The sequence below is a fragment of the Malaclemys terrapin genome, chromosome 3 (genome assembly GCF_027887155.1).
Source record: "Malaclemys terrapin pileata isolate rMalTer1 chromosome 3, rMalTer1.hap1, whole genome shotgun sequence".
Classification (NCBI taxonomy): domain Eukaryota; kingdom Metazoa; phylum Chordata; order Testudines; family Emydidae; genus Malaclemys; species Malaclemys terrapin.
The window spans coordinates 152,875,376-152,900,169 of NC_071507.1; the positions used below are offsets into that span (position 1 = coordinate 152,875,376).

The 24,794-nt window shown below is 44.3% G+C and overlaps 2 long non-coding RNA genes across 2 annotated transcripts in view; one reads left to right on the plus strand and one right to left on the minus strand.

The window, feature by feature from the left end:
- Window positions 1-23,117, plus strand: part of LOC128833648 (uncharacterized) — a 35,758-nt gene extending 12,641 nt beyond the window's left edge. The window contains exons 2-3 of the long non-coding RNA XR_008444309.1: window positions 17,624-17,722; window positions 22,496-23,117. This is a non-coding gene — a long non-coding RNA (uncharacterized LOC128833648). The remainder of the gene's footprint in view (window positions 1-17,623; window positions 17,723-22,495) is intronic.
- The window catches only part of LOC128833650 (uncharacterized), a 105,827-nt gene that overhangs the window by 16,665 nt on the left and 64,368 nt on the right, over window positions 1-24,794 (minus strand). The window lies entirely within an intron of this gene.

Below are 24,794 nucleotides of genomic sequence, written 5' to 3' on the forward strand. Positions count from 1 at the left end.
GAACTGCGGCCAGTGGGAGCTGCAATCGGCCAAACCAGTAGACGAGGCAGATAAACTGGCCCGGCCTGCCTTACCATGGCGGGCCGCGTGCCAAAGGTTGCTGATCCCTGGACTACATGATCTAACAGTCTCCTCTGTCCTATGAGTCTATTAATCTACTAGATTCCTTTGTAAAAGGCTGTGAAAATAGCACACTAGTAGGAATGGGAGATGTCGATTCCCTGGTTATAGTCTAATGTGAGACAGAAAGAAAGTTATCTTTGATTTCATTTTATGTGATCCGGAATATGGCTGGAGGAGCATGAAGCAATGATTTGTTAAAGGTGGGGGAGGTTATAATTTGACACACAAAGTTTATAGGAATAACCAACAAAAAGTCATCTTACTATTATCTTTGACTTTATTGCAATGCCAGTCAGTTATTTCTGCATCAGCCAAAGCAGTAATATCATTGCTTTCATCAAACATAATATTGTCCTTCACCATTAATGTCACCCCACCTTCCACTTTATCTTGTCTATCTTTTCTGTAAACTCGGCACCTTGGTATTTTTAATCCACCATCGTTTCCTTGGTTTAGTCATGCCTCAGTAATGTCAATGATACAGTACCTCTCCCTCAGTAGATATGCCTTGAATTCATCAGTCTTGTTAGGTATGCTTCTAGCAATGTACCCTGTAAGAGAGATTTCATATTTCTGTTTCCTTTCTCTCAGCTATCTTTCTCCTTTCCTTATCATTATCCCTTACAATATTTGTGTGTAGGTACAATCCTTTGGCATTTAGGTCCTATGGGCCTGATTCTGATATCACTTCACACTGGAGTAACTCTATTGATTCCTGACTTATACTAGAGTGAGTGGGATAAGAAGCAAGCCCTGTGTCTCTATATTTCTATCCTTTTCATTATTAATGTTTTAAAACACTAACAAATTACTTCAACTGATGTGTTTGGTTCAGATGCAGCCCAGACCCCCATAAGAATACAATGTAAAAAATGATGCATTACATGTCTCTCTCAATGACAATATCAAAAACAGACTCAGGAAGGGGAAGAAACCCACAGAGCATAGAAAGAATGTGTATGTTATCTACAAAGTGACAAAAAGGTCTTATCCGTGATAAAACCTACAAAACTTAAACTGTGCAAACTTCACCTTCATTTTGCATTATTAGTATTGTCAAATATTTATATAGCACCTTACATTTACATAACAGTTTTCCCAACACAGATAAAGCACATTCCTTTCTCCAAAGAGTTTGCAATCTAAATAATACAAGACAAAACAAGACAAGACAGAGGATGACAGTTCAGGAAAGGAGAGTGGGGAGATTGTTGATGAGGGAAAGAAGGGAAGGGGAAATGATGGAAGATTCCTTTTTTTTTTTTTATTAAAGAGTTCATACAACTAAGGATCTCAGCATACTGCAGGAGCAAGGGCAATAGACATGTGTGACAAAGTTCCTCCTCTACCTTGGTGGGTCCTGCGCTTATTGGCAGATTTGCTCGCTTCACAGATTCACCCTGTGGGTCAGGAAACAGTCCAGAGACCTTCCCCTCTGGTAGAAGCTATAGTCCAGGTCAATTCCTCCTGTGTTTGATCAGGAGTTGGGAGGTATGGGGGGAACCCAGGCCCACCCTCTACTCCGGGTTCCAGCCCAGGGCCCTGTGGACTGCAGTTGTTTAGAGTGCTTCCTGGTACAGTTGCACGACACCTACAACTCCCTGGGCTACTTCCCCATGGCCTCCTCCCAACACCTTCTTTGTCCTCACCACCAGACCTTCCTCCTGATGTCTGATAATGCTTGTACTTCTCAGTCCTCCAGCAGTACACCTACTCATTCTCAGCTTCTTGCACTCCTCTTGCTCCTAGTTCCTCTCACACACTTCCTCTCCTCTGGCTCCCCCTGGCTTGACTGGAGTGAGCCCTTTAATAGCATCAGAGGGGACTTAATTAGAGTCAGGTGCTTAACTGCCTCACCTGACTCTTAGCAGGTTAATTGGAGTCAGGTGGTTTATTAGCCTGGAGCAGCCCTTGCTCTGGTCACTCAGGGAACAGAAAACTACTTATCCAGTGGCCAGTATATCTCCCTTCTGCTACTCTGCTGTTCCCAACTGGTCTGGGTCTATCACACATGTTACTGATAAGGCCATGTTTGCATTTAAATGTGCCTTTGAAATTTTGTGGTTTACACAAAAGCAACTCCGTTTTCTCAACATAAAACAAACGTTACCCCTCCATGGGGTCTATCCATCTATGAAATTATACATAAAAGTTACTAGTGATTTGGGTGTTTCGGTTTTTGGGTGCCCAACATGAGATATCTTAAAAGGACCTTTTTTTCAGAGAGTATGTACTTAACACTTTCTGGAAATCAGGCCCGTTCAAGGTGTCTCAAGTTAGTGTCACCAAAATTGAAGCATCTAAAATCATTTGTCACTTTTGAAAATGTAGGTCATAGATCCTGGGGTAATAGGTCCCAAATGACAGCAGATGCTAATTGCACATGGGGATAGTAAATTCAGGAAAGATGCTGGCCCACTGCTTATGGATAAAACTGCATAAAGAGCTGGTGCAGAGTTAATCAGGAGTTTGGATCTTATATTAATAAGCTGTCTATCCTCCATACATGGCTACTTACAGTTCTGGTTCCTCCTGCCCTTTCCCCCAGCTCAAGCCTGCTGGGACCATACAGCGCATAGGAGTTACTACATCCCTGACAATGACATTGCCTTAGGTTATACGGGGATGGGTTGAGCATGGGCATTTGGGTGGAGTGGGATCTTAGGGTATGTCTACACTACGAAATTAGGTTGAATGTATAGAAGTCGTTTTTTTAAAAATCGTTTTTATATAGTCAAGTGTGTGTGTCCCCACACAAAATGCTCTAAGTACTAACTCGGCGAACTGCGTCCACACTACTGAAGCGTCCTACTCCATTGACGGAGTCAAAGCACAGGATTGGGGTACTGGTGGTTGCACCCCCTAGAATGGCATGCAGCTCATCATAGAAGCGGCATGTTTGGGGCTGTGATCCGGAGCGGCCATTTGCCTCTCTGGTTTTTTGGTAGCCTTGCCTGAGCTCCTTAATTTTCACGCGGCACTGCTGCGAGTCCCTGTTATAGCCTCTGTCCTTCATGCCCTTGGAGATTTTTTCAAATGTTTTGGCATTTCATTTACTGGAACGGAGTTCAGCTAGCACGGATTCGTCTCCCCATACAGCTATCAGATCCTGTACCTCCCGTTCGGTCCATGCTGGAGCTCTTTTGCAATTCTGGGACTCCATGGTCACCTCTGCTGATAAGCTCTGCATGGTCACCTGTGCTGATCAGCTCGCAACGCTGGCCAAACAGGAAATGAAATTCAAAAGTTTGTGGGCCTTTTCCTGTCTACCTGGCCAGTGCATCTGAATTGAGAGCGCTGTCCAGAGCGATCACAATGGAGCACTCTGGGATAGCTCCCGGAGACCAATACCATCGACTTGCGTCCACACTACCCCAAATTCCACGCAGCAAGGCCGATTTCAGCACTAATCCCCTAATCAGAGGTGGAGTAAAGAAATCTATTTTAAGAGCCCTTTAAGTCGAAAAAAGGGCTTCATCGTGTGGACGGGTGCAGGGTTAAATCGAGGTAACGCTGCTAAATTCAACCTAAAATCGTAGTGTAGACCAGGCCTTAGCCACCATTGCAGGGTGGACCCTACACTGAATTTGGCATTGGCATGCTCAGTCAGGATACAGCTTGTTTACATGGTGAAGTTTTTGCAGATTAGGTTAGTGCACGCTAACTACTACAGAATAAATATTCCAAACTAATTGCGACCACCTGGCCACTTTACCTAAGTGCTTCTGAATCAGTGCGTAAACACAGCATGGACTTTTTAAAAATAAATACTCAGCATTCTGGCTGGGTATCCTGTTGTGCTCTGTCCCACTCCTGGGCTCTCTTCATGCTGGGATTTTTTTCTTGCAGCTCATTGTGGGACACATACTACAAGCCACTGTAATTCTGGGACTTGGGGGCCACAGCACCAAATTCCCATGATCCCTCACCTTGGATCCCTGACTCATCTGTCTTTTGCAAGTCTGCACCATTTTCAAACTGCTCTCAGCCAGCATGGAGGGAACACAGCTGTGCATCACAATCCAGGCACTCGTTAATACATACAGGCTGCTGGAATAACACGTGGGTAGCTTCGGCTTTGGAAGCTAATACTGCGCTGCTGAGCTGGTTTTGGTAGAGAGAAAGGATGAAAATGGAGCAGCTCGTGGATCACCCTGGGGCTTAGGCAAGAGATAGGCATCTGGACACCTAGAAAGAAGCAGCAGCGTGCATGCCCAAAGGCAGAAACTTAGCTGCCTAGAGAGCTTTTACAGTGAAAATGTAGAAACTTGGTTTAGTTGCCCACAGAGTTAGGCAGGAGTTTTGTGGATCACAATGGAGCCTACAGTGGGATTTAGGTGCCTAACCCCCAGATTGAGGCATTTAAATTTGGGACTTAGATGCCTGTGAACAGATTGATTTACCACTGGAGCCTCCTTGTGGCCATACATGGTGTAGCAGCTTTCTCCCTACTGAGTATATCCTGCCAACAGCTGCTGTGCTGCTTGGTGACCTGCCTCTTCCTGTGACTTGGTCCTTCAGCCAGGTGACTTTAAAGTCTCTTCCCTTGAACAAAAAGCAAGAGGAATTAATGCAAATAAATGGAGTTAATAAGAAATAGAGGAGAACGTTTCCCTCTCAGGGTGCATCAGAATTTGGCCCTCCCATCCCTCAGGGAGTGGGGGAAGGCCTTGAGACAGTGGTTGTCTGGGAAGCTCCTGCCTTCAGTCAGCCCTTTCCTTGGGAGCTGAGGGCTGAAGGTGTGTTTTCTTCCCTGGTCTGCCAACAAGTGAGCTGCTCTGCTCTCGTTTTAAGCTCCTCTTCCAGCCTGTGCATGTCTTGCAGATGTGGTGGGGCTGAGCTACCTGAGCCCAGAGCATCTCTTTAACTCCCTGTTGTCCAGTGTGGGGTTTATAGATCCTATCACACACCCTCCCCACACCCTCCCCATCAAGGTGGCACTCATGGATCTAGGGCCAGCAAATTATTCCCTCATGCCCCCCGCTGGAAAAAAAACTAGCATGTTGGTGAGTGCTTTTCCTGCTCCATGATGAATTTGGAAGGCGTAAGGCTGGAGAGACAGGTTTCAGCGCATAAGCCCAGTGGGGTTCTGTCTTTCATGACATTTAACCACCTTAAGGGGGCATAATCAGTGACAAGCTTGAATGGATTTCTGAGGTGGCAATATTGCAGCGAGTCCATGGCACATTTAATGGACAGTCTTTCCTTTTCTATCATGGAATATGCCTGCTCCAAAGGGAACAGTTTGAAGTTCAAATAGAATACACGGTGTTCCTCTCCATTTGCTCCCTGGGACAACACTGTGCCTAGTCTCACTTCTGAGACATCAGTTTGCAAAACTAACTCTTTTGAGAAGTCAGAACTGAACAGGACAGGCTCATTGTACAGGTAGCCTTTCAACTTTGGAAAGGCCTTTTCACTGGCCTTGTACCAGTGAATCTTCTTGGGGCTACTGTCCTTAATTAGATCTGTGAACATGGCTGCTATCATCAGAAACCCCAGCACAAAAATCCTGGTAGTAACTTGCGAGCCCCAAAAATCTTTGGATTATTTCTCCATGGTTGGGGTAGGGCATGCTCAGAGGGCCTGGACTTCATCCATGAGGGACTGGACTTGGCCTTCCACAAAGTATAAACCAACTAGGTGGTCTCTTCTTTCCCAATCTCACATTTTGCTGGTTTTGCAGTAAGCCGAGCCTCCCATAGGGAATGAAATACAGAGGCAATTTGTGCTAGATGTTCCTCCCAGTCTCAGCTGCAGATGGCCACATCATCTAACTAGGTTGCTGCATCTGAGCCATGTGATTGAAGAACTTGATACATGAGCCACTGGAACATTGCTGGGGCACTGTGGAGGCCAAAGGGCATAGTCCTAAAATGATAGAGGCCAAACAGTGTGGCAAAGATGGTTTTCTCCCATGAGTCCAGTCTGAGTGGGATCTGCCAGCATTCCTTGGTTAGGTCTAATGTGGTGATATATCGGGCCTCATCCAGTCAGTCTAGTGGTTTGTCCACTTGGGGCATGGGATAAGCATCAAATCTGGAGCTAGTATTGACCTTTCTAAAGTCTATGCAAAACTGGATAGTGCCATCCTGCTTTAGGACAAATAGAACTGACTTCACTAATCACTGTAGATTCTTCAACGACCCCTTGTTCCAACATTGCACGTACCTCTTGCTTCATAGTCTCCTGCATTTGGGGCGGGGGAGTGGCCATGGATTCTCGCAGATGAGTTTCCCAGGATCTGAATGAATATGGTGTTGTATGAGATGAGTCTGCCCCAGCTGGGAGACAAACTCCATCAAGAAAGCTTTTACTAGGCTTCTCCAATCTGTAAAAGGTCTGGGTTTGGTGAGATATGCACTTTTGCCCTAGCTCTGGCTTAAGGGAATGAGAAGCAATAAATAAGCTCTCCCGCTCCTTCCATGGCTTCAGAAGTTTAATATGGTATATCTGGATTAGCTTCCTCTTGTCAGGCTGCCTGATTTCATAATTAACTGGCAGACTTGGCAGACTATTTTGTATGCCCCACACCATTTAGCAAGTAACTCGGCTTCTGCACTAAGGAATACAAGTACCACCTGATCACCTGGCTTAAATATGTGCATACGTAACACTTTGTGATAGACTCTCTGCTAAACCTGTTGACACTGAGGAGATTTTTTTTGGCCAAGGTCCTAGGGTTTCAAGCCTCTCCAAGAGTTTCAGTAGGTCTTGGTAGTCCATCGAATCCGATGATGACAAATCTGTGCAGATCATCAGTTGTTGGTCTTATGGTGTGCCCTCTGGTGACTGTACAAACCAATTCTAGAGGTGCACATTTTGCTGCAGATGGTGCATGGGAAGTTCACGGTCAGTGGATTGTGCGCTGCTGATGCTCTGTGACATCATTCGCATGCCTCTTGTAGATGCCGGCAGCGGTCTTCCTCAAAGGCGATGCAGGTATTTCTGATTGTTGCACGCCACTGTGTTCTGTCTCTGGCGGCATCCTCAATGTCCCTAGGTTTGATACTGCTGTACTGCAGATTGGCTTTGATGGTGTCCTTGTAAAGTTTCCGTGGATGACCTATATGCCGGATGCCCTGGGAGAGCTCACCATACAGAAGCTGGCGGGGGATTCTGTTGGCATCCATGCGGCTGACATGACCGGTCCAACGTTGCTGTGACTTCATGTTCATCATTTCGATGCTTGTCATCTGGCCTCTCTCGAGGACCTCGAGATTGGGCACTTTGTCTTGCCAGCGGATCTTCATGATGTTGCAGAGGCAGCGCATGTGAAATGCTTCGAGCTGCTTGATGTGATGCCTATATAGTGTCCATGTTTCGCACACGTACAAAAGAGATGAAAGAACAACAGCTCTGTACACAAGCAGTTTTGTTGACATCTGGATCTTGTGGTGATTTAAAACTTTGACACGCAGACAGCCAAGTGTCTGGCTTGCTTTGGATATTCATGCATTGATCTCATTATCCAGTGATCCATCACTGGATATGACACTACCCAGATACTTAAAGTTCTCCACTACTTTCAGCTGAGTGCCATCAATGGAGATACTCGGGACAGAAGCATTTGATCCAGGTGCAGGTTGATGGAGAACTTCTGTCTTTCCGAGGCTGATAGTTAGTCCAAAAAGTTGCGAGGCCTCAGCAAACTTGTTGACAATGTGCTGAAGATCATTTTCAGTGTGAGCCATGAGGGCACAGTCGTCAGCAAAGAGTGCCTCAAGAAGGAGTTTCTGCACTGTCTTAGTCTTTGCATTCAGGCGACGGAGGTCAAAAAGTGAACCATCATGCCGATATTTCAAGTATATACCTCAGTCCAGATCTTCCAGTGCATGGTTAAGGACACATGCGAAGAACAAGTTAAATAGGACAGGAGTGAGACCACATCCTTGTTTCACGCCATTGGTGATGTTAAATGGGGCTGATGCGGTTTCATCAGACAATACTTCGCCTGTCATGCTGTCATGAAAAAGGCGTATAATCTGGACAGATTTTCTTGGGCAGCCAAGTTGTGTTAGAATGGTCCAAAGGGCTTCCCTGTTGACGGTAACAAACGCCTTTGTCAGATCTATGAAGACAGCATACAGGTGCATGTTCTGTTCAATGCACTTCTCTTGTATTTGTCTGACAGAAAACACCATGTCGACCGTGCTCCGGCCAGGTCGAAAACCACATTGACTTTCAGGTAGCTTTGCCTCGGAAATACTGGCTATTAGGCGGTACAAGATGATGCGGTTGATGATCTTTCCTCCAACACAGAGGAGGGATATGCTTCTATAGTTTCCACATTCTGCTTTGCTGTCTTTGTTCTTGAAAAGAGAGACAATAGTAGCATCGCGAAGGTCCTGTGGTATGTTTTCATCCTCCCAGATGTTGATGATCACTCTGTGGAACGCTGCTAGTGCTGCTGGACCTGCTGCTTTATATATCTCTGCTGGTATCCCATCTTTTCCAAGAGCTTTCCCTGAACTCATCTGGCTAACAGCTTTCTTAATCTCATCTATAGTGGGCGGAAAGTCAAGATCTGTCCAAGCAGGTTGTTGTGGAATTTCATTAAGGACATTATTATTCACGGTTGATGGTCTATTGAGAAGGTTGCTAAAGTGTTCTCGCCATCTTTCGTTGATGCCTTCTTTATCTTTAATTAGCATTGTGTTGTCTAATGAGAGCAATGGGGTGGTCCTTGGTTTAAAGGGTCCATAGACAGTCTTAATAGCACTAAAGAACATCTTTAAGTTGTGGGTCTCAGCATAGTGCTCAATTTCTTTGGCTTTGCTCTCCCACCAGTTGTCTTGTATCTGACGGAAGTCTTTCTGTGTTTTGCTCTGAAGGTACTTGAAATGGTCCCGTTTAGAGACTGAGGAGGAGTCATTCTGCCATTCGATAAAGGCTTTTCTCTTTACTTCCAATGCTGAGCATATTTCTTCTTGGTTCTCATCAAACCAATCCTGATGTGTTCTTTTCTTTGGTCCAAGAGATGTTATTGCTGTGTCAGTCACTATCTGCTTGAACTGGTCCCACTTTTCGGTTACAGTACCGATCAGTTGTCCGTGGGATGTCAGTTTGTCATCAAGACTCTTCTGGAATTTGTTGAAACATTGAGCATCCTTCAGTTTGGCTATATTGAAAGCAGGTCACACATGCTCAGGGTGTTTGTGCCGAGAAGGAACGATGTAGAGTTGAAGAGACGTCCTGACTAATCTGTGATCTGTCCAGCACTCTGCGCCTCCCATTACTCTGGTAATCAGTACGTCTCAAATGTCTCGCCTTCTAACAATGGCATAATCTATCAGATGCCACTGTTTGGACCTAGGGTGCATCCACATCGTTTTGTATTTGTCCGCTTGTCGGAACAGAGTGTTCGTAATGGTCAGGTCATTTTCAGAACAAAGACTCAAAAGAAGTAGTCCATTACTGTTCATTTTGCCTACACCATGTGGCCCGATTACTCCTTTCCAGTTCTCGCTGTCAGCCCCGACTCGGGCATTGAAATCTCCAAGTAGGAGTAGTTTATCTGTTACAGGTGTGGCCTTGATCAGTCAGTTGAGATCTTCATAGAATTGTTCCTTTGAGCTGTCAGATCATGTTAAAGTGGGTGCATATGCACTGATGATGGTAATATGACATTTGGCATTTAGTGGGAAGCATAGCTTCAGCAATCTTTCATTGATACACACTGGAAGGTCTGGGAGTTGATGCATCAATAAGGTTTTTATTGCCAGACCAACTCCGTGTATTCTGTCCTCTGTCTCAGTCTTACCCTTCCAGAAGAAGGTGTAACCACCTCCTGGTTCACTCAAGAAACCTTCCCCAGGCAATCTTGTTTCACTTAATGCTGCTATATCGATGTTATAACGGACATGTTCTCGAGCAATGAGGGCTGTCCTTCTCTCAGGTCTTGCAACAGCTTCTTGATCCATGAGGGTACAAACATTCCATACACCAATGGTAAGTTTTCTCAAATTTTTCTTTTGGTTTCGGCCGCAGATTGGGTTGAACTGCCAGCCGCGGCTTGCTGGCCAGTTGTTGTAGGGCAGGCAATGCTTTGTTTCAATAGGTACTGTCATAACTATAAAGGGAAGGGTAACAGCTGTCCTGTGTACAGTACTATAAAATCCCTCCTGGCCAGAGACTCCAAAATCCTTTTCCCTGTAAAGGGTTAAGAAGCTCAGGTAACCTGGCTGGCATCTGACCCAAAGGACCAATAAGGGGACAAGATACTTTCAAATCTTGAGGGGGGGAAGGCTTTTGTTTGTGTTCTTTGTTTGGGAGTGCGTTCGTTCTCGGGACTGAGAGGGACCAGACATCAATCTAGGTTCTCCACATCTTTCTAAACAAGTCTCTCCTACTTCAAACTTGTAAGTAAATAGCCAGGCAAGGCGTGTTAGTTTTCCTTTGTTTTCTCAACTTGTCAATGTACCTTTTACTAGAGTGTTTATCTTTGTTTGCTGTACTTTGAACCTAAGACTAGAGGGGAGTCCTCTGAGCTCTTTAAGTTTGATTACCCTGTAAGGTTAATTTCCATACTGATTTTCCAGAGATGATTTTTACCTTTTTCTTTAATTAAAAGCCTTCTTTTTAAGAACCTGATTGATTTTTCCTTGTTTTAGATCCAAGGGGGTTGGATCTGTAATTCACCAGGAGTTGGTGGGAGGAAGGAGGGGAATGGTTAATTTCTCCTTGTTTTAAGATCCAAGGGGTTTGGATCTGTATTCACCAGGGAATTGGTGAAAGGTTTCTCAAGGCTTCCCAGGGAGGGAATGGTGGCAGCGGGACCAGAGCTAAGCTGGTAGTTAAGCTTAGAAGTTTTCATGCAGGCCCCTACATTTGTACCCTAAAGTTCAAAGTGGGGATACATCCTTGACAGGTACGGTATAACATTCTCCATCCTAGGAACCTGTTCTTCCCAGATCTCATGGATCAAGTCCAAAAATTCCCCGGGGTTGTCTCCCATATAAGAGTTCAAATGGAGAGAATCCAGTAGCTGATTGGGAAACTTCTCAAATTGCAAATAACTGATCCCAGTGACAGCGGTCCTCAGCAGTAAACTTTTTTAACATCCTTTTCAGGGTCTGGTTAAATCATTCAAGCAGACCATCTGTTTGCAGATGACAGACAGACGTATGTAAAGTCTTTATTTTTAGTAGATTACACACCTCCTTCAGTAGCCAAGACATAAAATTGGTGCCTTAGGTACCTATTCTCTGGCAAAGACTTTTAGCAGTTCCGTTGCAATAGTGGGGCACATAGTGGGATTGACTTGGGATAACAGGTAGTGTAATCAACTATAACTAATACATGTTTGTTCCCAGCTGCACTTTTTTCTAATGGCCCAATAAGATCCATCCTGATCTTTTCAAATGAGATGCCTACAATGGGGAGTGGGATCAGAGGGGCTTTTGTCACTCCTTTATGTCCTACGAGTTGGCATTCGGAGCAGAAACGTCAGGAATGTTTAACTTCTTGATGAATCCTTGGCCTAAAAAAGTGAGGCAGAATCCTGGCTAGGTGACCCGCAGAAGGGATAGCATGAGCCAGGTGCATGACTTCATACTTATGAAGTCATAATCACTTGTATCTAAGTTATCATTAATTTTTAATTCTGTGATCAGTTCTTCTTTATCTCTCAAGAATAGGTCTAATATAGAATTCCCCTGGATTTGTTGCAACACTTTTGGAGTTAGGAAGTTGTCCCTCTATAATATTTAGAAATCCCAAGAATGTTTTAGTACTGACAGCATGAGACCTTGAGTATGTGTCACTCAAATTGAAATACCCCATGATAATACAACTCCTCCTCCTCCCCATTATAGGTAGGTGTATAAGGAGCAGGTCATCCTGTGGTGGTCAGTCACAGATACCCAACTAATACCCTATCATATACTTTATCTAGTAGGATGTTATAATATAAAACATAATACTTACTGGCAGAAGTCCCTTCCCCAGGACTATCAGGGTGGTATCTATCTGAATTTCAGGAGCTGTCTGTTCCTCTGGGTCTGGCTCAGGCTGTTGCATAGAAAAGAGAAAGCTTGGCTTTCAGGTGACAGCTCCTCCACTTCCTCAAAGTCCTGGAGTCTTCACATTGAAGCTTATTTTTATGTTGTGAAGTTTAGTTGTTTGTTTATTATTATTAATCTTTTAAAGGTTATATTGAAACAAGTCTTTGCAATAATCATTCAGATCACATAACCAAAACAGCTACTTGATACTTATTACTAGGGTACTTATTTAGCCAGAAAGCCCATTGGATTGTTTAAAACATTCAAAACCACCACTTAAGTGCCTTTAAATTCAAGAGGAAGCAAATATAACAAACAGATTAAAGGTTTGTAAGCCTAGGTCCTTCGACACACCCTAAGGCCTTGGCTACACTTGCAGATGTACAGTGCTGTGAGTTAAACCTGACTTTGTACAGATGAGTAGGGAAAGCGCTGCAGTCTGTCCACACTGACAGCTGCCCAGCGCACTGTCGTGGCCACATTTGCAGCATTTGCTGCGCCATTGGGAGCGGTGCATTATGGGCAGCTATCCCACAGAGCACCTCTTCCCATTCTGGCGCCGTGGGTTGTAGGAAGGGGGCATGAGTGCGGGGCATTCTGGGTCCTGTCCCAACGTCCCGTGATGCATCGTGTCGCATCCCAGAAATCCCTTTGTTTCAGTCCACCTTTGGCGCCATCTTTCAATGGTTTCTGTGCAGCGCGATTTGTCTGCGGGAAATGTAGCCCAAACTGCCGAGACGTATGCTGACGTATCTCACCAGCATGTCACGTTTGGCTGTCGAACTATTCCTTAACATCCAAAGTGACAGTGAAAGTGAGGAGTCCGACGGTGCTATCGAGCCGCATAAAGCATACGACACGAAATTGCTTGTGGCATTCACGGACATGCTCAGCACCGGGAGCTCGGGAAACAAGCACCGAGTGGTGGGATCACATCATCATGGAAGTCTGGGATGACGAGCAGTGGCTGCAGAACTTTCGGATGAGAAAAGCCACTTTCATGGGACTGTGTGAGGAACTCGCCCCCACCCTGTGGCGCAAGGACACGAGATTGAGAGCTGCCCTGCCAGTGGAGAAGCAGGTGACTATTGCAATCTGGAAGCTGGCAACTCCAGACAGCTACTGGTCGGTTGCAAACCAGTTTGGAGTGGGAAAGTTGACCGTTGGAATCGTGTTGATGCAAGTTTGCAGGGCCATTAATCACATCCTACTCAGAAGAACCGTGACTCTGGGTAACATGCAGGACATAGTGGATGGCTTTGCACAAATGGGGTTCCCTAACTGTGGAGGGGCGATAGATGGGACGCACATTCCTATTCTGGCACCACCCCACCTAACATCCGAGTACATTAATCGGAAGGGGTATTTCTCTATGGTTCTCCAGTCGCTTGTGGATCACTATGAGCATTTCATTGACATTAACACAGACGCACGCATCTTTCGGAACACTTAGCTGTGCAGGAAGATGCAGGCCGAAACTTTTTCCCAGAGCAGAAGATCACGGTAGGGGAAGTTGAAATGCCCATTGTGATCCTTGGAGATCCTGCTTACCCGTTAATGCCGTGGCTCATGAAACCCTACACAGCAGCAAGGAACGGTTCAACTACAGGCTGAGCCGGTGCCAAATGAGTGTGGAGTGTGCCTTTGGCCGTTTAAAGGGCCGCTGGCGATCTCTGTATGGGAAGCTGGACTTGGCCGAAAACAGCATCCCTGCGTTTATATCCGTGTGCTGTGCCCTCCATAATATTTGTGAAAGGAAGGGTGAAAGCTTCACTCAGGCATGGACCTCCGAGGTTCAACACGTGGAGGCTGAATTTGCACAGCCAGAGAGCAGGGCTATTACAGGGGCCCAGCCCGGGGCTGCAGGAATTAGGGATGCCTTGAGGGAGCAATTTGAGGCTGAAAACCAGCAGTGATATCTGGTGCCCTGCAGGGGAGTGAAGTGCAGTAGTTCCAATTTTTAGGAATCAGTGTTTGCTAAGCAGACAAGCAGACTTGCAGTGCCTGTTTATTTCCTGGGCTAAGGAGACTTTTACTTTATGCAATAATAAAGAATGTTTTCAAAGCCAAAAAATCCATTTATTGAAAAGAAAAAAAATTTATTTATTGAAAAGAAACAAGGGGGTGGAGTGGGGAACGATACAATCACAGATTCGCATATGTCCTGTCTGGTGTGCTGTGCAGTGAGTGCTGCACTACAGGATAACTATACTGCATGGTGATGGGGGTTGAGTGCAGAGGGTAAGGGTTGTGGTTTTCAGGGCTGGGTGATGAAGATATTGGTGTTGGAGGCAGCTGGTGGTGTGAAGAACACGGAAGTTGGGGAAAGTGGGTTGGAAGCGACTGGGGCACAACGGAAAGAGTTTTGGGACAAGGGCTGTGGGGGGGGGGCGTTTGCGGTATTGCTCCTTCTGCATGGCTACGAGCTCCTGGATAACGTCTGCTTGGCCCTCCAGGATGCTTATGAGCCGATCCGTGCTTTGCTGCCAATGCTCCGTGCTTTACCGCCGGTGCACTGCGTTTTCCTGGCGGATCCTGCTTTCTCTCTCCCTCCAGTTCTGTGCTTTCTCATTCTCTTTAATAGATTGCCACATCACTTCTTGCAGCATGTCTTCTTTGCTTTTTCGCGGTCTCTTCCTGAGTCTTTCCAGTTTCTGAGCAGGCGATAAGAGGGATGGCTGAGGTCTCAAGGTTGATGCAGCTGTATAGGCAAAATGCAACATTTAACAGAGGCAGCATTGTTTATACCAGACAGAGTAATGATTTCCCCCGCACTTAAGGAGTAGAAAACACACAGGGTCTACACAATTGCATAATTTTCCCGTCCGAAACAGAGCACACATATCCCACGGAAGCCTCAAAATGGTGAATAAGGGGGACTGATTGTTTCAGGGCTGCACTGTCCTCTGGGTTTCTGTGCCTTGGGGAGAGCCAACAGCTTCAGGGGGCACCTACACTGAACACTGTCCCAACGTTTTCCACAGGAGTTCATCCTGGACGATATCTCACTGCTGAGGGTGACCTGGGAAGCAAGGGAGGGTCTTCTACTGCAATGCGGCTTCCGCCCTGGCCCATATGCAGCTTGCCTGTGTGCAGCAATGGTCCCCCCGCCCCTTGCGGCACAGTGGCACGGACATATTAGCCTGGCTGGGACAAGGACCACGGTGGCTCTCCCGATAAACCTGCGCAAGCGCATTGCACACGTTCTGGATGATTGAGGAGATTACCGAGGCCGATTACCGCGATGTGATAAACCACATCAATGCGCTATTCTGCATCTAGGCATGCATGCCTAACCCTCCTCTCCCAAAGAGCCTGCACCAAAAAAATTTCTTCCCGAAAAAAAAAACGCTTACCGGGAACGTGCTCTTCTGTTTGTCCTTCACCAAGTACCGGCCCCTGCGACTGGCTACCTTCCTCCTGACTCGAGAAGAGCTCCTGGCTGCATGGCTCCAGAGATTCCGGGGTGTCTCCATCCGGCCCACCACTATCACTCCCGTTTTCCTCCTCCTCTTCCTCCTCCTCCCCCCACCCCGGCTCTGAAGTGTCCATGGTGGTGCTCGGAGTGGAGGTGGGGTTAACCCCAAGTATTGCATCCAGCTCTTTGTAGAATCGGCAGGTCGCGGGGGGAGCACCCAAGCGGCCGTTTGCGTCGCGGGCTTTGCGGTAGGCACTCCGCAGCTCCTTCACTTTAATCCTGCACTGCAGGGCGTCCCGGTCATGGCCCCTTTCCATCATGTCCTTTGATACCTTCCCGAAGGTATCGTAATTCCTACGGCTGGAGCGCAGCTGGGACTGTACAGCTTACTCCCCCCAAACACTGATGAGGTCCAGCAACTTACCATGGCTCCATGCTGGGGCTCGCTTGGGGCGTGGAGGCATGGACACCTGGAAAGATTCACTGATAGCACTCCACGCCACGGCGGGCTGAGCAAACAGGAAGGGGATTTTTAAAATTCCCGGGGAATGTAAAGGGTGGGTCACATGGATGGTTACCTGAGGCCAGGGCAGTAGAGTTTGAACAGATGACCAGAGTGGCTAGAACAGGCATTGTGGGATACTGCCGAATACTTCTGGAGGCCAGTCACAGCGCATTGGGCGGCCACACTGGCGCCGCAGCGCTGCAGCAGCAGCACAATACACGCTATTCCTCTCAGGGACATGGAGTACATGCAGCGCTGCAACCACGGAGATACAGCGCTGCAAATGCCTTGCCAGTGTGGACAGGGAGTGAGTTACAGCGCTGGGGGCGGCTTTACAGCGCTGTAACTCGCAAGTGTAGCCAAGGCCTAAGATCCTCTAATTCATTCTCCATTGCATATACAAAAGAGTTCTAGGAATGTTTGTTGGGCACATAATCTGTAGAATGACTTGGAAAACAAACACATCAAAAGGAACAAAGGGGAAGGAAGAAAGTGGGGACTGCTCCAGGTTCTGATGAATACTCAGTGCAGGGTGGGAATAAACAGCAATGGAGGGGGGGAAAACACAAATTCATACACAGTACAAGAAACATTGTGTAAAATGCATATTTAGCCTAGAAGAAGTCTATATATAACCCAAGACACTCAGCAATGGACACAATAGAAGGACCTGAATAGAATGTGCTTGAGAGAGACTGATCTGTGTCAATCATTAGCATTTGGTTAGGATTGTTTCAGAAAGAAAGGTGCTGTGTTTGGTATTTAGTGCCCCATCTTGACAGATGCTGAGTACTTCCTGAAAAATGCTGATTGCCCTCAGTTTAGGGTGAGTTGAAGGTGATTTTCCCCTTGCAGGATAGAGGACTTAATGAATAATTTGAAATAGACGAATAGAAAGTAATACACATGTATAAGATCAGACAAAACGTCCTTGAAAATTCTGGGGAAGGAGATGGTTTGCCCAGTGACATGCGTGACAGAATGTATAGATATTCCTGGTATATTCCTTCTGCCTTTTCTCAAATCAAGGGCACATGACTGAACCTTAAACAATGAGCCATGAATGGATATGTCTCAAAACTGCAAATAAAAATAAATCCAGCATTTTAGTAAATATGCTGTTCTTGTTAGGATGCACAGTGACAACTCAGTGGGAAAATTAAATATGAGCATCCTAGAAACACCTGGCTCCTCATCACTTCTTGTTTTTGAGGTATTCCAGCCAGCTCACGTCACCAATGCAATGTTCATCCTGGCAACTGATGTAGCCTATTTCCAAAGCTTGTCTGGTTATGTTTTTTAAACAGAGTCTGAAGGACACATTTTCAAAGGGGCTCTCAAACTGGCCTCCAGTGATGCTCATAGAAACACTTGTACTCTGTCAGGAATGAAGGCCTGCAGCTGCGCTTGCCAAGTCATCAGACAGTCAGTGAATACAGCTGGACCAGTCAGGTGGCTTGCTCTTAAGCCCAGCAGCTGCAGAGGATCAGTGGCAGTTTATTGCATGTACCTGTAGATTTACTGTCTCCTTGTGTTTGCTTTGCTCCAATCCCTGCTCCTGAACTACTCCAGTCTAGACCTTGCCCTGCAGCCAGCCAACCTTGTTCCAGTCCTGTTCCAGCCTTGCTTCTGCCTCAGAACCAGCCCTGCTCCTGCTCTCCCTGACTTCAGGTAATTTCATTATGAACCTTGGCTCTGATTCCTGGCTCTGACCTGGTCTTGACTCTTAGTTCTGGCATTCAGACTCTGATTTTGGTTCTGACTGTTGACTCTGATCTCTGGTTTTGACTTTGCTTTAACCTTGGGCTTTGGCATTTGGACTCTGACCATTAGATCTGACTGATTGTAACCTGATCTCCTGACATACTCACTCTAAAAGAACACAATGGAACTGCAATCCCAGAACTGGGGACTTCAGGTACTACTGTAATGGAAATAAACAGTAGTAATACTTTAGCTATCAAAAATTTTGCTTTTCTCCATCAACATGTCTTCCACCAGCATGCTCCAAGCTGGGGAGGAGAAGGAGCATTCCCTGAGGCTGAGTACAGTTCTTACTTTACTGTCACACAATGCTGTAAGCATTGCCTTTTTGGGCACGGTGGGAGGCATGCTAAGTAGTGAGGATAACCTTTACAACAGATGTCACAAGCATTCTCCCTGTGCAATGCTGCCCCTGTGGAAAAGCACATGTTCACCTTCTCACCACTTATGGAGCCACTCATGGGGTTGGCAGCATTAGTACCCCAATGTTTCCCTGCCCAGCTGTGCAAATAATGGATGCTGACAGTGCTAGTGTGCTACAGATGTAAAGGACTCGCTGTTCCCTCTTCTTCCTTCAGTAAAGCCATGCTGGAGCAGTTATAATTAGGCTCAAAGTGTTTATCTTTAAGGCCCTAGTTCAGCAATGCATTTAAGCATGTGCCTGATTTCCCCCCCCCCCCCCCCAGCATATCAGTAATCCTACTGACTTAAACCAAGGTCTAATATTTTTTATTTATAACTTTTTTTATTGTTATTGCCTTAATAATGTTGCTTCATTGCTTTTTCAAGAATGACATAAAAACAGATAACTCCATTACAGAAAGATGAAAGTAATGAAACAATTTGATGTTTGTTTGTTTTATAACAGTGTGAGACATTGTTTGAGTAGCATACTGTGATTTCAGTTACTTCATTTCCTATATCTCACTAATGCACTCCAGGTACAGCCAATAACACACAATAAACAGACAAAGAAATCAATAAAGCAAAGCAAATATTGTGGCACTGCACATACTGTGTCTCACTGCATAGTCTGCCCCTTAGTTAGCATTTAAACTATTTCCTAATTGATTTTGTAATTTGCGTACAACTATTACAAATCCAAAGCAGCATAACCTCACATGTTACCAAGGTCAATAAGAGAAGCAAAACAGATGCCTCACATCATGACTGTTCTTTTTTCTAACTGAGCAGCATTCCACTTCAGCTTTCACACCATTTCAAATATTTTTCCAAATTAGCTATCTCCAGTTATCCCTGTGATTTGGAAGTTCTGGAAGGAGACATGTGGTGCTTTCACAGTGTTGTGCAGTGCTGTGAAGTAAATCTGTAATTTTGCATGTGCAAATTGAGGTCCAGGGATGCATAAATGCATATGCTCCAGAAAGAGAATATGATTTACCTGGTGGTAAGAAACAACCATCAAACTTCCAGCACTTACAAAGCTTCCTGTGAAGCCGGACACTGAATGATCTCCAAAAGAAGAGCTAACTTCCACATGAATTTTCCATTGTAGCAACGTTCACCTTTTTTCCTCTTTTTGTCCCAGAGAAAGGGTCAGATTTCTCATAAAGCTGGCTATGGAATTTCACCTGGTTGAGTACTGGAACTCTCCTCCAACCTGCTCTGCAAAGGATCTTTCCAATCAGGGTAGCTCCCTTCTTTTAACCTATCACTTGTCTAAAATATTGTCATAATATCTCTTAAAATGACATTTTTATTTCTTCACAGTGGATCAGGCAATCCAGTCTCCTCAGTGTCACAGGCCTTTAATATTTTTTTATTATTATTGTTTGATTGTGGTTCCCACTGTCACAGCATTTCCTCATCACAATTCCACAACATTTCTCAACAATTACAGGAACATTCTTCTATGTCTATTTGTATAAAGCACTGGGGACCCATCATGTCATAAATCCAAACAGGTCTCTTCTCTCCTTCTCTGGGGTAGTCCAATAACCCCAAAATTATGAGGTCTGATTCGATTCTTAATTATTTCTAGACACAGATTTAATATCTTGTTTTCTTTTTGCTATTATTGCTGCTGTTGTAACAGTGTTAAATAACCCATTTTGTAGTACTATTTTTCAGCATAAGCCTTAACAATAGCCTAGTTTCACAGTCCAGTGTTCAAAGAGTCAAGTCTAAAGTTCTTATTGCTATATACAAGATGCCCGTCTGTTCAAATTGCATAGTATTTTCATCTCAGACTAATCTTTTCTAGCAGAGTTTCTGCAGTGGCTGAAGACCAAAAAAGGTTCTGAGAGGGAGATGGTGTTGAACCTTGTGTTCCTTCCTCAGACATCTATCTTTTTTTTTTTTTTTTTTTTTTTTTTTTTTTTTTAAACCTATTTGCTCCTCCTGGTCTTGTGTTACACCCAACCCCACAAGCTAATTGGAAGCTGTAGATGTCCAGAAGGGAGAAGAATTGTTCTGAGTACAGTGGCAGCTGGTAACTTTTCTGAGAGGTGAGGCACAAATAACACAATAGTTATTTCCACCCCTGGCCCTGTCCAATGTATAACTTAATAGCTATTAAAAGCTTACCTTATTTATAGTGAAGAAGCAGCAGATGCACCTGGGAACTGGAGATGCTATCATTGGCTCCTCACACACAAGCATGGGGCTTGCCCTGTGGGGAAAAGGGCCAGGGAAGAACAGAGCATAGGCCCCATCACCTCCCCCTGAAGCTTTTAACAGCTACCATCCTGTCATGACCTCACTAAGCCGTGGTTACCCCAACAATACCCTTACAAAGGGACTCACGGGCATGGCAAATTGGCATAGTAATAAGGGAGTGTGGTGAGACACTACTAGGTATAACAAGATTTGACCTTCACACAGCACTACATTCTTTGAACTTTTTTGTGTTGTGTTTCACTAGCAGAGACAGTGAGTTGTGACACTTAAATCACAACTACATCTATATATATTTATTCAATAAAAACATGCAAAATGTATTTTGTAACTTTGGGGAATTCTTGGTTAAGCTGTGCCTCGCTTGCCTAGGCTTACAAGCTGCCCCTGTTCGAGTGGCTGAAGGGTTAACGGCAGGACCGGCTCCAGGGTTTTTGCCGCACCAAGCGGCGGAGGGGGTGGGGTGGAAAAGCGGCACTCCGGCGGCAGCTCCACCGCGCCACTTTCTTCTTCGGTGGGAATTCAGCGGCAGGTGCTTCCCTCCAAGAGGGATCCGCCGCCAAATTGCTGCTGAACAGCCCGACATGCCACCCCTTCCCCTTGGTTGCCCCAAGCACCTGCTTGCTGGGCTGGTGCCTGGAGCTGCCCTGGTTAGCGGCCACATAAGAATAGTGGGCTAGAAGTTAGCAGTTTAAAAAACAAAACAAAAAAACCCCCAAAACTCTTAAAGGAAGATGTATTAGAATATGGAAAAGTCTTTGAAGACATTCTCAGAGCTACTTGAAACCACACTGATCAAAGCACTAAAGAACATACTGTTGGGGAAAAACTGCATAGGTGGGGTGATGGATTGTATGGGCTAAAGTGGATTTTCCTCTCCCTAGCCTCTCTGATTTTCATAATTAACTGTAGTGGAAGTGTAGACTATGAAATTTCAGTGAGTACCTTGAAAGTTCTCTGTGGTAATGGTAAGTTTAAGCCCTGATCCTGCTACCATTGAAAGCAATGGCAAAATTCCATTGATATCAGTAGTACAGGATCAGCACCACATACAGCTTACTCTATCCTTCTTCCCCTTGCACTATCAGTGAAGTTAGCTGAATGTCTTAGAAAGTATTTTTATTCAGCTGTTTGTGAGCAAGATACACTGCACACAATCATAGTCATATACAGTTACATTGGTATAATATCTTTCTACTCCCCCTGTCTCCTTTTTCCCACAACTCCCCAAGTGCACTATACCCTCTTACCTAGTGATAAGTATAGTTAAAGAAACATGCACAAACATACATTTTGCTAGTGTTGTACTAGACAATGAGTGATACTATAGAGAAAATAGACACTGAAAAACTGAAAGCAGTGATTGGCATCATGTCAGCAAAAGAGCAAAACACTCTATAGGCAACACAAAACAACCAACAAATCCTCTGCATGTGGCTAATAGATTAGAACCCCCATAACCTGGATTTATGTGTGCCCAAGAGAAGGGATTTATTTAAGAGGTCAAACTGACAACATCCATAGACTTATAGACATAATTGGCTGGGTTAAAATCACTCAGCTCCTGTTTTGGTTCCCTTGCTTGGCTCAAAGTTTTTGACAAAGCAGAATGAGAGTCCGAGCTTTGTGTCTTATGGATGATGGGGAGTTAACAAGAAATGCATTGATTAGATTGAAACTCTGGATGACAAATGCACACACACATCTGCTTGAGCAACTGCGTCTTTTATTGGGCTCCATGGATTCATCATGAAGTTACCTCCCCTTCTCCAGGTGAAGAACTAGTTGAGGCCATCAGATTACACTCAGCAGTATTAGCAGGTCACAGGTGGTCACACTTTACAAGGTGTTTTTCTGGATTGCTATAGTGCTTCCTCTCTGTTTGGTATCAGTGGGCTGCCTAATCTAACTCCACTAACATCCATTGCAAACTTCCCCTCTTATAAACATCACTATACCAAACACTTGACTCTCTTCCACAGTAAAGTCTTTAGAGACGGAGAGCTTCTCAGTTCTCACTACTTTTTCTGTTTCATTTTGCAGACTTCCATGGTAAGTTTGGGAAGCCTCCTGGGTAAAGAGACCAACAAAGCAAAAATTTCAGTTTCCAATTACAGAATGTATTTCAAGTGTGAAGCATCCCTATATCTTCATTAGTTGTGTCACACTGTTTCCTCTCAGCACTTCCAGGATCTCTTATGTGTATAGAATGCTCTCCATATCTTTAAATCTCAAGAAGCCTTATTTCTTATGAACTACTTGATCATACTTATTCTTTTTTTAATTATGAGATTCATTTCTACATGTTACAGGGTCTTATATCTATCATTATTCAATAAAAATAATTGGGGGTAGAAATTAAGCATCCTGGAAAGCGCTTTGAATTGTATGTGTTGATTCTTTATCACAGAACCTTTAATATCAAAAGAATCATTTTCCTATATTATCTACCATGTTGCATGTGTTACTGTTTTCCATTCCCGGTCTCAGGTACACTGTGCCCAAACCCAGAGAGTCCATACTCAATTTGTCCATGTGCTGAGGTATCAGAAATTCTACCAGTAGCCAATGTTAGTATTAGATGTTAGAATATTTGTAACTCATTTTCCTAAGTTTGTAAAAAATCTTCTTTTATTTGAATTTTTAATGTACTTTGGAGTCTCCAATTCTGGCAGTATATTGTATCAAAGTTCTTCTACTTCATTAAACAGAATGTATCATGATATAATTACATGAAAATGTTTAATTCTATTTGTAAGTAATAAACTGCTTAATTGCTTAAAACTACTATTTCACCTAAGAATAGTATCTTTTGCATGCTTATAGTAATTCTTAAATTCATATAAAGACAAGAAATTGACTTGCACATTTTATATGAAAGAATAATATTCCTAGGATTTTCAATACACCTATATCACTCTTCTTTCTCTGGTGGCTTAGTAGCTTCAGATGTATAGAAATAACATTTTTGTTGCCAGAATATGATCTATGACCTAATTATTTCTAGATACATGACTAAAGCAGAATGATTGTCTGGAGTATATTCCCACTCCTCCCTATTGCAGGCAAACTCTCATTTCCCCTCTAATCTAAGATAATCATTTTAGGACATGTGAAAGAAACATATTAAATGAAAACATTTATCAATACACACTCTCCATTATTCTTTCTACCGTGGAGTGTGTGACCCAAAAACACATTAATGCCAACTGGCAAGAGGGTTACAGGAATGTCCTGATTCTTGTATGTACATTGAGGGTTTGCCAAAGAATGTCATGTGAGCTCTCAAATTAAAGCTGTGGTCTCACTGGTCATTAATATGAAATGTATGTACAGATACTATTTAAGGAGTTATGTATACTGAATATATTTTTAAAGTCAGCATCAAGGTGGAGTTGACAAACAGGCTTTCTGTCAGACAGGAAATGTTTATTCACCTGTCTCTGAGATGTAGCTTACACTGCTTAATTTAACACAGGGGATATACGTTTACTTACAGAAGTCAACAGAGATGTGAAGTCAACAGGGAAGAGCACATAGGAAAAACAAGTGATGGGGGATTATATTGTCTGAGTACAGTCAACTTTGGGGATATAAATAGAAGGCAAACAAGACCTCCCCAAACCTGTAGCTAGGAAGGAAATGGACAGAGCACTTACATTCATAATGGGATCACAACCATCCTTGGTTGGAAAAGCTGTGGAAGACTTCTTAGGTGAGAAGTTACCTTAACTAGGTTAAGGCTAAGTTTAGTCTCTAGAAAGCATGTTTATGCTTTGTTTCATATGTAAACCTTTTGTTTCCATTATCCTTACTCGCTATGTCTTGAATTTTTGGTAATAAACTTATTCTTGTTTTCACTATAAATATCTCAGTGCTGTGATATTAAGCAAGGTGCTGAGCCTGAGTTGAATTATACAAGCTGGTATGTACATTTTTTCCCTTGGGGACAACAGACCTGGTATTTCTTTGAGAGCTCACTGGATAAGAGCTGGACACTACAGGGCAATCTTTCAAAACAGCTTGGGGACTGGGGTGTACTTATTGTTAACCTGCAAAGCAAAGTAAGGGCTCTCTTAGCCCAGAGGGGATTGTTTGTTTGAATGGCTATCAAGCTGGTTGTGTCAAGGATCTGACACCCAGTCAAGCATGAGCAAATCTCCCTCATGCTGGAGGCAGAGGGGTAACAATGTGACTCATAATCCTGGTTACCTTGAGAACCATCAGAGTTGTCTGAGCCAGCCAGAATATATGGATGCTGCACCTTAAGGCCCTTATCCTGCGAAGACTTATTTGTGGATTTAATTTGAAACATTGAGTAATCCTGTTGAACTCAGTTGGA